General features: G+C 41.7%; 1 long non-coding RNA gene across 1 annotated transcript in view; it reads right to left on the bottom strand.

Annotated features, from left to right (window-relative positions):
- The window catches only part of LOC148128271 (uncharacterized), a 70576-nt gene that overhangs the window by 41821 nt on the left and 11208 nt on the right, over nt 1-17547 (bottom strand). Inside the window, exons 2-3 of the long non-coding RNA XR_015741168.1 lie at nt 5074-5221; nt 4264-4421 (exon numbers count right to left, since the gene is read on the bottom strand). This is a non-coding gene — a long non-coding RNA (uncharacterized LOC148128271). The remainder of the gene's footprint in view (nt 1-4263; nt 4422-5073; nt 5222-17547) is intronic.

Here is a 17547-nt window from a genome sequence, read left to right as displayed (position 1 = left end):
AAGTTCCTGCAACATTTGCCAGGAATCCCGTCCTGCTCCCCCATCGCCACCCCTACCAGATGGGAGAGCGCCAGCGCCCTTGGTCTAGAATCCATATCGATCTGGCCGGCCCCTGCATGGAAAGATGTTCCTAGTGGTCGTGGACGCTTATTCCAAATGGATAGACGTGGCACAGCTATCCACGACCACCACACTAGCAATCACCAACGTGTTAACGCGCCTGTTCGTTACACATGGACTACCCGACTCCTTGGTCTCCCGATAATGGCCCACAGTTCGCATCAGTAGAATTCAGCCGTTTTGCAGCCAACCTAGGCATTCGCCACATTTTCACAGCCCCATTTCACCCTGCGAGTAATGGGTTGGCTGAAAGGGCCGTCAGGACCACCAAAGAGGCCCTCGCTAGGTTTGGCAGAGATGACTGGCACCACAAACTCTCACGGTTCCTGATGAGCCAGCACTCGACCCCCTGTGCAGCCACCAATAAGTCCCCAGCGGAACTTCTGATGGGCCGGCGCCTGAGGACTGTATTAGATAGACTGCACCCACAATACTGCCCTGACTCTCCCCTCGCTTCCACTTCGGGGGTTAAACATTTTATGTTACAGGAGCCGATATTCGCAAGGAATTTCGCTGGGGACCCACTTTGGATTCCGGGCGAGGTCATCGCCGTCACCGGGCCGAGATCGTATAGAGTCAGGCTGGAGGATGGTCGCGCCTGGAGGAGACACATAGACCAACTCAGAAGGCGCCTCAGCAACCTCGCAAACAAGAATCCAGAGTCTCCAGTCGAAGGGGAACCGCCTCATCCGCCACCCAGCCACACCGCACCCAGTGACCAGTCTGCGCCAGCGGTCGTTCCGGTCAGCCCAAACTCGGACAACAGCGCCCAGAGAGTTGACCAACCGGATCCAACCCACGAGAGCTCGACCCCAGAAACCAACCCGGTGGTTTCCGAGGATGCCCAGTCCAGAGAGAGTGTTAGCGACACTATGCCAGCTCAACCGTCACAGACTGATACCGAACAGTCAGACAATGTTCCCGAGTTGCGCCGCTCCGGGCGCCAACACAAACCCCCATCTACCTCAAGGACTATGCGTGTTCGCATCTGGGGGAAGGGGTGTTATGTCCTGAGGACTCAAGGAGTTCTCACTCAGGTCCACTCACTTTGTGTGGGCGATATTCCCCATTCCCATTGGTTGGTTCTCCCCAGCAGCCAGCTATAAAAGCAGGCTGCGGGGGTCCAACTGGTTGCTGATTGCTGCGAGCCAGTTCCAGGCTTGGCAAGCACGGTCAGCCCTTTATTTGTAAAATAAAGTACTGTTGCACTCATGCTCTGGTTCAGCCTCTCATTGCTCAAACTTAACAATTATCATCTAGGAAAGGTTCTGGTTGCAACATTTCTGCATGGAATGCTGCTGGCATTTACAGGCTGAAAAGCAAAAACAATGAAAAAGGATGGATCCTTATTTTTTTTAAAAAAGGCTAGATATTAAGTGATAAGTAAACTCGTGAAAGCGAAAGGAAGATTGTATCTTAAATGTAATAAAAGGCTGTGGGTTCAAGGGGCTTTGGAATCTGGGGGTTTATCATCCTTAGTTCTGGGTGGATTTGCATTACCCCAGACAAACGCAGTGCACAATCTGGGGGCTTCTCCTAGACTTGTGAATCCTGTTCAAAGAACAGGTGGCAATCAAGGCTAAGAGAGCCTTTTCACAACTTTGTGTTATATACCAGTAGTTTCCTTTCCTGGATCGTAAGACGTGTACACCGTCATTCACTCCCTATTCATCTCTTTGTTGGATTACTGCAATGCGCTCTACATGGGGAAACTTTGAAGAGTGCTTGGAAGCTACAACTGGTACATGCAATACTGCTGTTATGTGAGCTGCAGTGGCTGCCAGATTTCTTTCGGGTCTTACTCCAGGTGTTGGTCATTGCCTTTAAAACTCTTTATGGCCTGGTCCAGGGTATCTGAGGATCCATCTTGCTCTGGTGGGAGTAACCCACCCCACTTGTTTCAGTGGAAAGGACTTACTTCGGATGCCCAGCCAAAGAATTCAGCTGGTGGGATCCAGAAGAGCCTTTTCTTTTGTGGCCTCTGCCCTCTGGACTATTCTCTCTTGGGAGCTGAGGACTGCCCCCACATTCCTGGCTTTCTAGAGGAGCCTAAAAATGTGGCTCTGCTGTTTGGCCTGTTCAGTGGTGGGTTTTAAATAATTTAACAACTGGTTCACCCAGGATCAGGAGGTGTGGCCCATCCCCATCCTCCAGCTCCACCGCACATGTGGAATGAGCCTCCTGCTATGGCCAACCTGCAAACCACACCAACCATTCCATTACCTGTTTGTCCATTGCAGTGCAGTGCCCAGGATCCACTTTGTTAGCAGGGGTAACCGGATGCGTAATTTAACAACTGTATTGCCTGAACCAGTGTGAACCAGCTGAATCCCATCACTGAGTCTGCTCCATTCAGAATGGTTAACAGGTTAGAGAAGATTCTCACCCCCATTCCATTACCTGTTTGTCCATTGCAGCGCAGTGCCCAGGATCCACTTTGATAGCACCACCACTGAATGGTGCTTTGATAGCACCACCACTGAGTCTGCTCCATTCAGAATGGTTGACAGGTTAGAGAAGATTCTCACCCCCAGCATTCCCATCATGTTGAGTTTTAACTTTTAACTTCTCTATTTGTTTCATTTTTTTTCTAATTTTAACTGTTTTCTAGCATTTTTTAACTTTTTTGGTAAGCTGCCCAGAGTTGCAAGATGTTTCATTGAGAGCAGGGGTCTTCAACCCCTGGTCCCTGGACCAGCACCGGGTTGCAGCATGCCAGGAATCGGGCTGCGCAAACAAGCAAAGCCCCATCTGTGGATGCAGGCAGCATGTGAAACCACGCCCTCTCCAGTCCACGGAAAAACCTTTCTCCATAGAACCGGTCCCTGGGGGCCAAAAGGTTGGGGGCCACTGATTTACAGTGAAGTTTACAAGCTAATCCAGATCCTAAGCAGAGATACTGTACTGTACATTTCTTGGTATTTCTCCAACTCTTACACTTTTGTGGCTCAGTAAATAAGCAGTGCAAATTAGAAATGGAAAAACAATCTGAGCTGCCCAGGTTGATGGGGCTTTGGAGGATCAAAGAGTACAGGAGTGAAAATCATGCAATAATAAGAGCTTAGAGAAGCAGGCACTCATCCAGCACTTTTCCTTGGCACCAGTGAAAACAGAAATCTGTTATGGTTATGAGTTTCTCTAGGAGTGGAGTTCTTGAATGCTGTGGATCTTGTGTTTTAATCCTTGCATGCCATCCAACATTTCCATTGTGAGATGCGCAGATCAATCAATCAATCAAGATTTACCTAAAGCTACCTTGGGAAAGGATACTAAAATTCTGGTTGGAAGCCAGGTTCCAAAGCTAACTTGCAGAATGTGATACATAAGTAAGGACTTCCAGTCAGAAGGTGTGATGATGGTCACTACCACAAGGGCTTAATTATAATTAAATCATAAGCATGAGTGAATGAGCTGCGACTCAATTCACTCAGCCCAAACATCATCTCAATGACATTGTTTACAGCTTTGCTACAATAAGCACAGGAGGAAAACTGCTGAAATACCATAGTGGCACAGTTAAAGGGAGATGCAGCAGCCACACACACAGGCCACTAGCACTGGAAGTATTTATAGCATTGTGTGGTGATTCAAATTTGGGGGATGCAGAGAACTAGGGATGCATATTACCAGTCACGATTCAGGTCTCAAATTTCTATCCACAAACCTGGTATTCTTTGCCAGGTACCATCACACTAGTTAACATATTCTTATAATGATATTCTTATAACTATATTAAATTAAACGGAAAGATTATTTGTGGGAACCATTTTGAGCTCTTTGAAGGAAGGGTGGGATATAAATGTCCTCAATGAGGAGATAAGGCAGGAATTTAATCAGATGAAAATTCCAAGTAATACAATTCATTAATATCCTGATGGGTGTGGGAAACAAACATGTCTTAACCATGTGCTTAAAATGTATTAAACACACCCAAAATAAAATTTATCAACCACACCCAAAATAACTTGGGGTAGGTTGATCTAAAAGAGATCTTCTCAATCTGGTGCTCTTGGATGTGTCGATTACAATTCTTATTTTCTCTTTGCCAACATGAATTGAAAGACATCCCAAGTACCACCACGGAGGAACACAATCTAAAGTAGTGGTCAAATGCTTAGTCGAAGGACCAAGGCAAGCACTGACCTGCTTGCAGATTGAACAAAACAGGAAGGTGCTTGCTTTCCACTCAGTGAGAGATGAACTCACCAGTTCTTCTCTTGCTCTTCTGGTGACTCAGAAATGTTATCCTCTTCTCTTGTACTGCTTCAGGGTCAGTTTCTGAGCTTTGAGACAACATCAATCTTGAGAAAGGAAATGGCAACAGAAGTTAAGAGGAGTTTGCAGGTATCCTTCAGCTGTTTCCCACTGAACAATAGTAAAAGCTAGAGACTTTGCAATCATTCAGCTTGACCCCTATTAAGAAAAGCAGCAGGCTGCTTGCACGTTGCTATCACCAGTTGCTTGGATTACTTCTCTGTTTCAGAAAGCAGCTAGGAAAGCTTTGCTAAGTCAGGTGAAACCCATCAGGAGAATTGTGAAAACCAATGGAAATCATCAGAGAAGCAACCATCTTAATTTCATGTTTCATTTGTGAGCCTCCTTTGATACAGCACATTAGATAGCATAGGTGGTGATGCAGGGAAGTAATATTGACCTTGAACTAAATAGTCTTTGGAGGAGGCTTCTAAATTGCCATGTGTGTTAATTGCTTCAACTGTGAAACACACCGCTATTGTCTCACCATGCAGCGCCTTCATGACCAAAGTAGTTCACTTCTGCTCTGAACTGCTTTACTAACGAATAAGCACATTCTGGTTATAGAAAGTAATAGGATCTCTGGAATGAAAGTATAATAAAATAAAGGCCTACTGTATAATAGGTACATGACTAATAAATGATTCAGGGATAGATAAGTAAGGAGAAAGAGAAGAGGCTGTAGCAAAAGCTACTTACACTGTAAGATTGTGCTTAGGTTTCCAGCAAGGTCTTCATCAAATTCAGTTCCTTCTCAGATGAAAAGTCATATATATCAACTGTGTGAATCTCATATGGGTAGTCTTTGACTGACGATCATTTGTTTAGTGATTGAAGTTTTAGTGAACTGAAAAAAAATGACTTACAATTAGTCTTTGTGGTATACAACCATTGTAACATCATCACACTCACTGTTGTGGTCTATCGGCCGCCAGCCCCTCCAGCAGCTGAATCAGAGGAAGAGGAGGAGGAGGTGTGGGAGTCAGGGTCAGCATCAAGGAAACCTGAGAACTCTGAGGGGAAAGAGGGAGTGGAGCTGTCAGAGAGAGAGAGAGAGGGAGGGAGAAAGAGAGGGAGGGAGAGAGAGAGAGGGAGGGAGGGAGGGAGAGAGGGGGGGGGGAGAGAGAGGGAGAGCTTGAGCCAGCCATCAGCCCTCAACAGCCTCCAGAGAGTCAACAGCCTCCAGATCTGGAGGTGGCTGATGAGGAAGAGAACAGCTGGATCCAGTGCCTGACACATGGATGTACAGACGGCAGAGGAGAGGAGAGGAGAGCAGTGGAAATCCATGGGCCAATCCTTGGGAAGCAAGCACCACTGCTGCTAGCAAAGCCCCACCCTAGCTCTGGGGATAAAAGGCAGGGGGAGGAGATGAATAGATGTGGCAGACAACTATTCATCTCCTGGCCAGATGGACTTGTTAGCCTGCGGTGAGAGAGAAATTTTTGCCGAGGCTGCTGGCATTCCTAATAGAGGGATCTTTCAGTTAACTTCAGAGGGTTTGTCTTGTTTGGGGAGCTGGATCAGAACAGTCACATGATCAGGCAGCTTGCATGTATTTACTATGGTTACAGCACCCTGGGGTCATGTGACTGCCCTTTGCAACCTTCCCAGCCAGCATCCAACAAGCAAAGTCAAGGGAAAACACCAGATTTGCTTAATGACTATGTGATTCATTTAACAACTGCGGTGATTCACTTAACCACTTTAAGCCATAAAACTGAGCATGACTCACTTAACATCTGCCTTGCTTAACAACAGAAATTCTGGCCCCAATTGTGGTTGTAAGTAGAGGACTATCTGTACTGCAGACCTGCAGTAGAAACATCTGCCCAGAAACATCCCTATAAATCTCATAATTGCCGTCAGGTTTTTCAGCTGATTTTACTCACATTAATATCAGTAGACCAGGAGGGCCCTAAGAGCTTGTCTGAGTTCCAAGACCAGAAATGCAACTTCGTATTTTCACATTGTGCTGAATTCAATAGAACTTATTGCCAGATTGCAGCCTGAACCGTAAGGTGACAGTGGGAACCATACATAAAGGCATCCATTCCTAACCGCAGTGGCATCATAACAAAATGTGGTGCAACATCATAACACAAGCTCCACCTTTTTATAGTTGTGACACACTCTGGTGAGTGTGCGTGCGCCTCTGAGCAATGCTGACTCCTGGTTACTGACTGGGTAAGTCCCTGCATTTTTGTTGGCAAGATTTCAAAAGTGTTTTTCCATTGCTTCCTTCCCTGAGCTGAACGAAAAGGACTGGCCCAAGGTCATCCAGATAGCTATGTACCTAAGCAATAGCAATAGCACTTAGACTTTACTCTAAGTGGTTTACAGAGTCAGCCTATTGCACCCAACAATCTGGGTCCTCATTTTATCAACCTCGAAAGGATGGAAAGGTGAGTCAACCTTGAACTGGTCAGGAACGAAGAAATCAAACTCCTGGCAACGTGAGCAGAGTTAACCGGCAATACTGCATTTCTAACCACTGCACCACCACGACTCTAAGACAAGACCAGAAATGATGGTCTCCTGGGTTCTAGCCCGCTGCCTTGACCACTACACCAAACTGCTCTTTTGTGACATTATATAGCACATAAATACATAAGGAATGGAGCTTTCATTACAACACCTGCTTTAGCTTTGTCCTTCATCCACAGATGTCTGTGACTGAATGCCATAAAGTATGTATTAATAAAATAAGGGGATTAGTACAGGACATCGAAATCTGTTCTAGAATCTAGATCAAATCCTTGATCAGTGCAGAAGTCCAAATGAAAAGATCTGTGTTTAGCCACGTTCAGTAATGGAAAGCCCCTTCACATAACACTCCTTGACAACTGACCTTGTAGTCAAACCATTTTTATTGCTAGAAAGCATTCCTAACATTCAGCCAAAATCAGTTTTCCTATAACTTAAGACATGTTATTCCAAATCCTGCCTTCTTCAACAATAGGGTCCAATCATGGTCTTCTTTTGTGTGAGGTTCCTTCAGGTATTTGAACTATTCAGGTAGTCCTCGACTTACAACAGTACATTTAGTGATTATTCGAAGTTACAGCGGCACGCAAAAAGTGACTTATAACCGTTTTTCACACTTACGACCACTGTAGCATCCCTGTGGACACGTGATCAAAATTCTACCCTTGGCAACTGTCTCATATTTATGACGATTGCAGTGTCCCGCGATCATGTCATCACTTTTTGCAACCTTCTGACCAGCAAAGTCAGCGGGGAAACCAGATTCCACTTAACAACCGTGTTACTAACTTAACAACTGCAGTGATTCACTTAACAACAGTGGCAAGAAAGGTCATAAAATGGGGCAAAACTCACTTAACAAATGTGCTACTTAGCTATAGAAATTCTAGGCTCAGTTGTGGTTGAAAGTCGAGGACTATCTTCTTAGCATATTCAGTTCCCTCAGCCTCCTCTTGAAGGAATAATTTTCCAGCCCCCAAATTAGCTTCATTGCCTCACTTTATGACTCTTCCAGCTTGCCTGCATCCTTTTCAAGTATAAAGTCCATGAACCAAGGTTGTTGTTTCCCAACCTCAGCAACTGCAAGGTTCCCCAGACTTCCCCAGCCAGTATACTAGAGAACAGAGTGGGTATAATAACTTCCTGTGCTATGAAAGGGATGCAGCCAAATAACTAAGTTTTCCTCTTTCGCCACCAGGTTGAATTGCTGACTCATGTTCAGTTCTGCCTCAGAATTGCAATTCTCAAGCAAGATACTTCCTATTCTATAATCTACGTTTGAGCTCCTTGCTCTGTTCCCTAAGACTTTACACCAAGTGTACTGCAACAGGGCATCCATTCTTCATTTTAATACTGAATAATTCACTGTGACTTTAAATGATGTTTTTCCTTTCAACATGTCTGCTCTGGGGATTTATTTTCAAGTTCAGAGTAACTGGCTTTGCATTTGGAATATTGCAGGCAGGATGATCCAGTGCAATATTCTGTGCTCTCCAACTGATTGTTTGATAATATCAATTTTGCTCTCTTGGTGCCTTAATTTTGGTTTAATGCCAAAAGTGCTGAAGTGCAGGAATTACTGACCTCTGCTGGATAGAAGTTGACTTGCACCAAGGCTTTTTATTCAAAGCTCATACTGCAAATGTGTCTCATAACTTTAAAGATCTTGTTAGCAGTAGTTACTCAATGTTAAATTATCAGAACCTTAATTAAACATTTTAATCTAATTTTATCTAGTCTCACAAATTCGTTGAAAATATACACAGAGAGTGGTAAAAATATATATGAGATAGGAAATCCCTGTTTAAGAGTCAAGAGCAAAAAGTGTGTCATTCAGAAGATAAGAAAATGAGATTTGCTGGTATGGAAAGAATCTCAAGGAATCTCTAAATCCTATACAATGTATGGGTACAATTCTTCAGAATTGAACTAATCCCAATGGATATTCATAGCAGATCTTCATATACATCGGTCTAAAGACTTAACTGGCAAGCTGGAAACTTCTCATGCCTGTCACAATCAGTTCCATATACCAGAATCTGTGGCTTGTTATCCTTTTCTTAGCAACTAAAGGAAATGTAAACTGTTTGAAATATTTTTTTAAAGGCATTAATACTCCTCCTTAGAAAATAACTGAAGGAGAGTAAAAAGAATGGAAAGCAGAAAATGGTTTAAATCTGCCAACTTCTTGGAGACTCAAAAAGACCTATAGCAACATATTGCAACATGGAAACTCCTGATAAAGGTTGTAGCCTTGCCCGCATCTAGAACATTCTATTAATTCCCTCCTTCTGGGATTTCCCTTTCCTCCACATTCCCAAAATTGTTAGCTTTCCTCAGGGGTGGGATTCAATTTTTTTTACTACCGGTTCTGTGGGCATGGCTTGGTGGGCATAGTGTGGTGTGGCTTGGTGGGCATGGCAGTAGAAGGATACTGCAAAATCTCCATTCCCACCCTACCTCACTATCCTGCTTTCCAGCTCCGTTCTCCTGTGCAGGGCAACAAAAAAAGACCCAGCCAATCAGCTGGAACTCGGGAGGCAGAGAATAGATGGGGGTGGGGCCAGTCAGAGGTGGTATTTGCTTGTTCTCCAAACTATTCAAAATTTCCACTACCGGTTCTCTAGAACTGGTCAGAACCTGCTGCATACCACCTCTGATTCCACTGCCATTGAATGGATTTGTTTTCCATTGACCTATTGAACTTTCTTCCTCTCCTCAAGATATTGTTATAAGTAATTGGAAATTGAATTGGGCAGTATTAAAACACTTGTAGTATCCATCTAACCATCTGTTCCTTTATCCCCAAAGTGCTATCTGGGCCTCTTGATATTTCCCTCTTCCGTGAAAGAAATGCCATTTTGGCTGAATGCTCCATGCTTGAAGAATGATTTTCATAACAAGCAATCTAAATTAGAGTCTATCCTTGAAGTGCAGATACAGAGAAATAAATATGCTTAAGGACTAGGTTTAGAGTTCTGTCTCACCCCACAGTTTGCATATTTGGGACAGAGTTGTAGGAAGGAAACCTCCACCCTCGGGCATGTGCCCTAAAACCTGATGTCATCTGGTCAGCAATACTCTCTGTCTCCTGCATGGAGAAAGGTTGGTCTTGTTTCATTTGTACTTTTCCTTTCTCCAAAGGAGAAAGAATGAACATAATTGAAGCTAAATGGTGTCTGCTGATATTCCAGTCAGCTGCAGAAGTCACAACTGTCTGTAATAGTGAGAAAGGCCTCCAAGATCACACAGGCCAGATGTATATCCAAAAGCCTGGTGAAGTTTATGGGTATCAGCCCTTCAAGGCAAACCAATGTCAAATAGTTATTGTTTTTACTGTAAAACTATAGGAACAGAATCATGTAAGTTTTTCCCCCGTTCCTCCCCCATCTTCATGTGAAGTAGGGAAGGGCTTATTTTCTTGGCATGGCTGAGGTTACTTTCATCTGACTGTTGTCTTAGAAGCAGCTCTTCTTCCTGTCCTTCAAGGTCATTCTCTTTGTCCCCTACAGTTGGCCAAACATCTCCTTCCCTTGGGAACCGTGGTATTTAGTTCACATGCCTGGCACAAGCATCTCCCTCAACTTTCCCCCACTATTTAAATTTTCCTACTTTTATTACATTTTTTCCCCTTTATAGTTGTAGTTTCCATGAGGTACCAAGCGACATACAGGCTTATCTAACATAATTTTTATCAGTGGGAGTGGTTTTAAAATTGGAGCCTGTTTTGCAACTTTTTTTTAATGTTCTCCTTTGACCTAGCCTGGGAAGGAATGGATTTGCAATTAGGAGATCCTAAGAAATGTGGGAAGAAAGAGAAGTTTGAGGGTTTCTAAATATATTGCATTTATACAGAGGAACATAAAAAAGAACTTCCACGAGAAATGGAAAAGCCTTATCACTGCATAAATAGTCAAAAAGAACTATGAAGATTCAAGATTCTGCTCTTTTATAGGGAATTACAATATTTTCTAAGGTCAGTTTGGCTATTATCAGATTCTGTATAACTGTATGCAATTGTATTTAACACTGATGTATTATAATAGAGGGCATATTTTTTAAAAAATAAATGTGGAAATGGGATTTTCACTGAGGTCTCTTGGGCAGGTTTTACATCAGGGCCACTCCAAACCCTCTGCTCACTGACCCCTTCATGAAGTTCCAGATTATTCAACAATCCCCAAGCATTTATTACATGGAGATAATTTAATAAATGCTACTGTAACTGATAGTACTACAAATAATAACAGCAACAGCAACCTTTGGCTGTAATCTTTGGCTACCATTTTGGGGAAACCTATTCTACATGAACCCAACTTTACATTCAATTCCATCTCTTTCACCAGGGCTGTCAAACTCATGGTCCATGGGCCAGATGCATCACGTGCTGGCCATGCCCACGCCCGCTTTAGCAAAGGGGGGGAGAAGTCATGATATGTCACGTGATGCCACTATGATGACATAAGATTGATACCTCTGTCCTTCACAATCATACAGAACTAGGAAGGGAACAGGGGTGGGATTCTATCAGTTCTGTCCATTTCTGAAGAACCGGTTGCTATGAAAAGCAGCAAACAGAGAGCAAACACAGAACCAGTTATATGTCTGCTGCTGTTTTGGCCCACCTGCTCGCCCGGGTTCTTACCTGACCTTTATTTCCTGCGTTTTCAACCGCAGCTGCTTTGCGTGACATAGCTGCGGTTGAAAAAGAAGAAAAAATTGCTTTTTCAACCACTGCGCACTTGCACATAGCGCTGCTCAGCTGTCTGGGCAGCTCAGCAGGTCGTAAATTGCACTCGTGTGACTTGTGTGACTCTTGCGCGCACATACGATGCAGAGCGACAGAATCGGTAGTAATACTGGTTGGATCCCATCTCTAGAAGGGAAGCTCTATGTGGATTCTGCTCAGGAAAGTTATGCTCTTGAATGACGTACAGAACCTGTTGGGAAAGTAGCTTGCTCCTCTATGGGAGGAAGAAAAAAAAAATCACTTCGCTCACATGTCCCATAATACTGTGACAAAGTGTCACAGTATAGTTCAAAGTATAGCCAAAATCTTTCAGTCTTCCTTGCAACAGTTGGAAGTTAATAAGCCAGTGTTATTAACTCCATGTTCAAAAGGACAAACAAGAGAAGGTTTTGACTGTACTTGCATTCTAAGCATTGCATTCTTGCCTAGTTAAAAGAACTTTGACATGGGGATTAACTGAGTTTCTGGCTTGGCATGAACCAAACTGGCTGGATTCCCAGGATAGGCTAGATTAGATTATGGTTGGTTGAATTGTAATTCAATGTGTTATACTTTTATGGGTTTAGAGTAGAACTTTTCAATTGCTGGTTCTGGGTTTTTGTTTTCTTCTCACTATGTTTACCAGTAAGTGTGGCTGCTGAGAATATATCCTTTAATTGAGCAGTGCCAATGATTTCCTAACAACCCGTCTTAAAGAGAAGTCTTTTGTTTTCAGCTCAGAAGCAAAGGTACTCAAAATTGTACTTATTTTATTTATTTATTTGATTTGTCAATCGCTTACAAGATAATAGGTATAAGTTTCAACTTATGAGTAAGAATACAGGAAATAGATATGAATAAATGGGGGCAATAGGACAGGGATGGCAGGCACAATTGTGCGCTTATGCATGCAGTGGTGCTTGGGCCCACCAGGCTGCCACTTCTCAGGCAAGTAGTGCTGATGGGAAAAAGTGGGAATTTCCCTCAAAGTTTGCTTTGACTTTGACTTCCGTTTTCTTAGAACAGTGACACAAACATTTTTAAAAAATATTTTCTGGGGCTTTGACTACTGAAGAACTTTATAGTGTAGATATGTGCTGACATATCCCCCTTTCCAACAGCTGTAGCAACTCTTCAAACAACTTTGTGGACTAGGAATGTTTTCTAAAATAGCAGCTGTTGTAATTCTGGTGCTTAGTAACATCTGGAAAGTTTATTTTTATTGACAGATTAGTGTGGTATCATGATAGGAAGGAGAAGTATTATTTACTCAGATTGAGTAAATAAACAATGTCCCAGGAGGCATAATCCCAAATGCATGGACTTTGTAAGATCCACTGATATATTTATTTACTTAATTATTTTATTTTATTTTAGTAGTTATTTAAAAAATATCAAGAAAAGCAAATAGAAACAAATTAAGAAAGGTTAGCAAGCTATATCATCAATTATAAAATGAAGTACTATTAAATTAGTGCATTGCTGCATTTTAAGATTCCGTAACATTATTAAAATCCAGTATTTAATAATTAACAAAATAGCCAATATAATATGAATCATAAATCACAGTAAAAAGTAAACAAAATGTTCTGCCTAATCTAAATATTTTATCCTTATTTAACAAATAAAACAGCCCTAATGTATTAATCTCTTAAGAAAAACTCAAACTTTGAATACAATACATTTATGGGATTTAATTATCACATCTATTCCAGAGTGGAAGGAAGGAAGGAAGGAAGGAAGGAAGGAAGGAAGGAAGGAAGGAAGGAATTTTCCTATCAAAAATTGAGAGATCAATAACAATGTTCTTTTTTTAAAAAAAGTAAGCTAAAAAAAGAGCAAAATTTGTAGTATAATCCTGTGTAAATATGTCCAATAATATTCACTGTATAGTAGGTAGTGTGTGCTACCTGCTCTAATATATGCCAGAAAACATGGACACTAACCTCACAATTGTTGCAAAAAGTATGAGTGGCACAAAGATCCATGGAAAGATACTTGCTTCAGATAGAAGATAGAAAGACCTGTAAATGGAATGGAGAAAAAACGAAAGTATACAATGTCATCAAGAATTGCAATGGAAATGGGCTGGCCACATAGCAAGAAGAACTGATGGCAGTGGACCAAGGCAGTCATAGAATGGATCCCACTTGATAAAAAGCATCTACAAAAGAGACCTAAAACATGATGGATCGATGACATCAGTAAGTATTGTTGAGGTAATTCTCCGTTAGGAGAATGAGCGCACACAGGGAGATGTAGTGAGAGTAGTGAAGAATAACACACACATAGCACACAGCCACACTGTATTGTAAAATATAGGTTTTTACTTCCAGTAAAACGATTCAGCAAAGTTCAACAAAAACAGTGCAAGTCATTCACGGTTAAAGCAGTCAGTTTTCAGTCCAGGGATAAACCAATAACAAAGTCCAGTATCAAAAACAGTTCAGTAACAGACTTACATCAAATCCAACTATGGTCAGCAATAGTCAATACAGGCACAGCAACACTCTCCAGAACAAGGACAGGAACGGATTAAACAACCCAGGTTTCTGGCTCCATCTTATGGCCATTTGAGGAACCGCACCCTATTACAATTTTAGCATTCCCTTAAAGAAACAGTATTAAAATGTCTATCCTGGTTTATATATTTTCCAACCCAATTATTAGGTGACTTACATTCCTAACAAGTATTGTAGGTCCAACTGACAAAAGAAAGCTCAGGACCTTTTTGGTTGGAAACATGCAGAAGAGGCCTTCATCCTGCAGTGGATAGACAATGGCTAAATTGGTGGTGGTGGTGGTGGTGGTGGTGGTGGTGGTATATTTGTATGTATGTATAGCTAAAGGGGATGCGGTGGCTCAGTGCCTAAGACACTGAGTTTTTTGATCAGAAAGGTTGGCAGTTTGGCGGTTCAAATCCCTAGCACTGTGTAAGGGAGTGACCTCCCATTACTTGTCCCAGCTTCTGCCAACCAAAAGCATATAAAAATGCAAGTAGAAAAATAGAGACCACTTTGGTGGGAAGGTAGCAGCATTCCGTGTGCCTTCAGAGTTTAGTCATGCCGGCCACATGACCATGGAGACGTCTTCGGACAGCGCTGTTTTTTTGGCTTTGTAATGGAGATGAGCACCACCCCCTAGAGTCAGGAATGACTAGCATGTATGTGCGAAGGGAAACTTTACCTATGTATAGCTAATGGCTAAAGAGTAGTTTGGAATATAATATCAATAGTGGATGAACAGGGAAAAAAAAGATGTAAAAGTCCAGCAAGAGGTTATAAAATAGGTGAAAAGTCAACTAGTCATAAATCAAGAGATAGTAAAGCTCCAAAAAGTGCAATTAAAACCCAGGTGAGATTAAGAAAAATGAGCAGCTGAAGGGAAAAGGTGGCAAGAGACCATACCTTCCACGGTTCTCCAGACCACCTCTTCTCCATTGGTGCAGAATCGTCCAAAAGTCAACCTGGGTCTTCCTAGTCTCCCCTTCCAAAAACAGGGAGCTGAGCCACCAAATAACCAGCTTTGGTGGCAAAATCAGCTATTCATCAGTAGGAGAAAAAGGATAACCTGTCTGTTCAGCACACCATTTTGGAGAGGGATTCAGGGCAAATTCCCAGAACCTCTGAATCAAATTCTAATACTGTCATTTTTTATATATATTTCTCACATTTTGATGATCATAATTAAATTGTGATATTGTGATTTTGACAAGATTATCTCACAGCTTAACTTCCAGCTCTGTATTTTTTTTTTTACTCTCAAACTTTCTATGGGGTAAGAGGTCAGAGTGTGATAGCCCTAAGGAAATATATAAGGCACTTCATAAATTAACCTTCTTATACTCACAAAATACAAGGAAACAACTTTTTCAAGTTGAGATTGCTTCTTACTGACTCTGGAATTTGCCATTGCTTTCTTGGCAGGAGAGCAGATTGCCACTGCTTTTTTATGGGTGTTTTCTAATTTCTTGGTCAAAAAATCCCTATTGTTCTGGATGTCCTGGTAATCTTCCATCTAAATGTAAACCAACACTTAGCTTTTTCAGATCAATTAAGATCAACTTGGTACTAACATGTGAGTCTCTAGGCCAGGCCTGTTAAACTGGTGGCCTGCAAGCCGAATACATCATGCACAAGCCACTGCCCACCCTGGCTCCGCAAAGCCAAAAAAACCATCGTTGATATGTCATGTGATATGATTGAGTTTGACACCTGTGCTCTAGACTCAGACAAGAGAAAGCCAGGCTGAACTTCAACTTAGCCATGATGTTCACTGAAGGACTTAAGACCAGTCATTCTCTCTGTCCAGTTAATCTTTCAGGGTTGTTGTTGGGGGAACTGTGAAGTTCCAGAGAAAAGAGGAAACAAATACAATAAATAATTTAAATGAAAGAAATGTATATATATATATATATATATATATATATATACACACAAACATGAGTCATAACTAACTGCATATAATTTTATAAACAGGCTTATGGACTTGTAACTAGTTTCTAACAGATAACACTTGCCAGTCATCCCAAGTGTTAGGTTTTGCAGAAATGCAAGGAACAGCAACATTATGAGAGTCCAACATAGTTTTTCTTTCTGACCTATTTGGACACTTGTTAAGAGTAACAACAGAAAGAATAAATGTTAAAACTCCAAACTAATTCATAATATGGAGCTGATACTAAATACTATTTCAAGTAGTGGTGATTATGTGGAAAAGTAAGTATGGGTAACAAAGCAGATTTTTTTTCAGGGATTCTTTCTCTAAAATATCCCTATTTAAACTAAAATCATAGAGGTGGAGATTTTACTTTATATTCAAACTTTATAGACTAGAACTTGTCCTTGAAGTGGAAGCTAAGACTTACTGAGAACAGATGGCAAGAAAAACTATGCAATCTCCATTAAGCATTTTGTATCACATCTTGCAGAGATGCTCAAGGTGAAATCTGGCCAATTTACTTGTCCCTAACGCATGATCCAGCTGCCAAGGATGTGATAGACTATATACCTCACCTCAGGATATCTGAGAAGAATCCCCCTTTCAGCCATCAATTCAGCCAATAGAGAGAAACCAATGATGTATTATTATTTCAGTTTAAGGAATGTCAAAAAAAAAAAAGCTGTTGAGGACTTTGGGGCCATGACATGGTAATACAGGGGTGCTTGGGCAGAGATAACAGATGACAGATAGATAGATGATAGATAGATAGATAGATAGATAGATAGATAGATAGATAGATAGATAGATAGATAGAGATAGACAAACAGACAGACATAGGTGATAGAGAGATGAGAATTAGATAGATAAACAAACCAACAGACAGGATAATAGGAGGGGGGAGGGAGAGAGAGAACTTTTTATTGTCATATTTTTACTATGAGCACTGGCCCACATTAAAAAATGAAATAATGTTCCCTGCTCTCAAGAAAAAGTGTATATTTATCCAAATACACACACACACACACACACACACACACACACACACACACATTAACCACCCTGGTTAGCTTCATAGTCCAAATTTGTACTGCATCTCATTACCAAGAGATTTATTAGTCCTATTGTTCTTTTCTATAGTGAAAGTGAGCCATTTTATTTCACATTTGGCTTTATCTTTTTACCATTATAATTAAGAAAGATGCCTGTCTACCATCTGCTAAATTTAGAATCCTAAGACAACAAGCAAGCTGCCTCTTCTTTTTATACAGATATTCAACAACATCGGTATAAAAAGCTAAATAGTGATCTGGCTGGTTTAGAGGGCAGGTGTTTCAACTGTAGAACTCGGCTGAACCTCAAGAATTCTTTCAAAATGGTTAGGAGGTAGACTAATGTTTTGCAGGAGAAATAGTGGCTGCAAGGCAATCCTGGGCATATCATATGAATGACTTCAGTTACTGTAAGACAGGGGTCCCCAAACTTGGCAACTTTAAGATTGTGGACTTCAACTCCCAGAA

This window comes from Pseudonaja textilis, chromosome 1, assembly GCF_049901715.1.
Source record: "Pseudonaja textilis isolate UNSWEBS1 chromosome 1, rPseTex1.2, whole genome shotgun sequence".
In the NCBI taxonomy this organism is placed as follows: Eukaryota; Metazoa; Chordata; class Lepidosauria; order Squamata; family Elapidae; genus Pseudonaja; species Pseudonaja textilis.
This window is presented reverse-complemented; position numbering and strand designations above follow the sequence as displayed.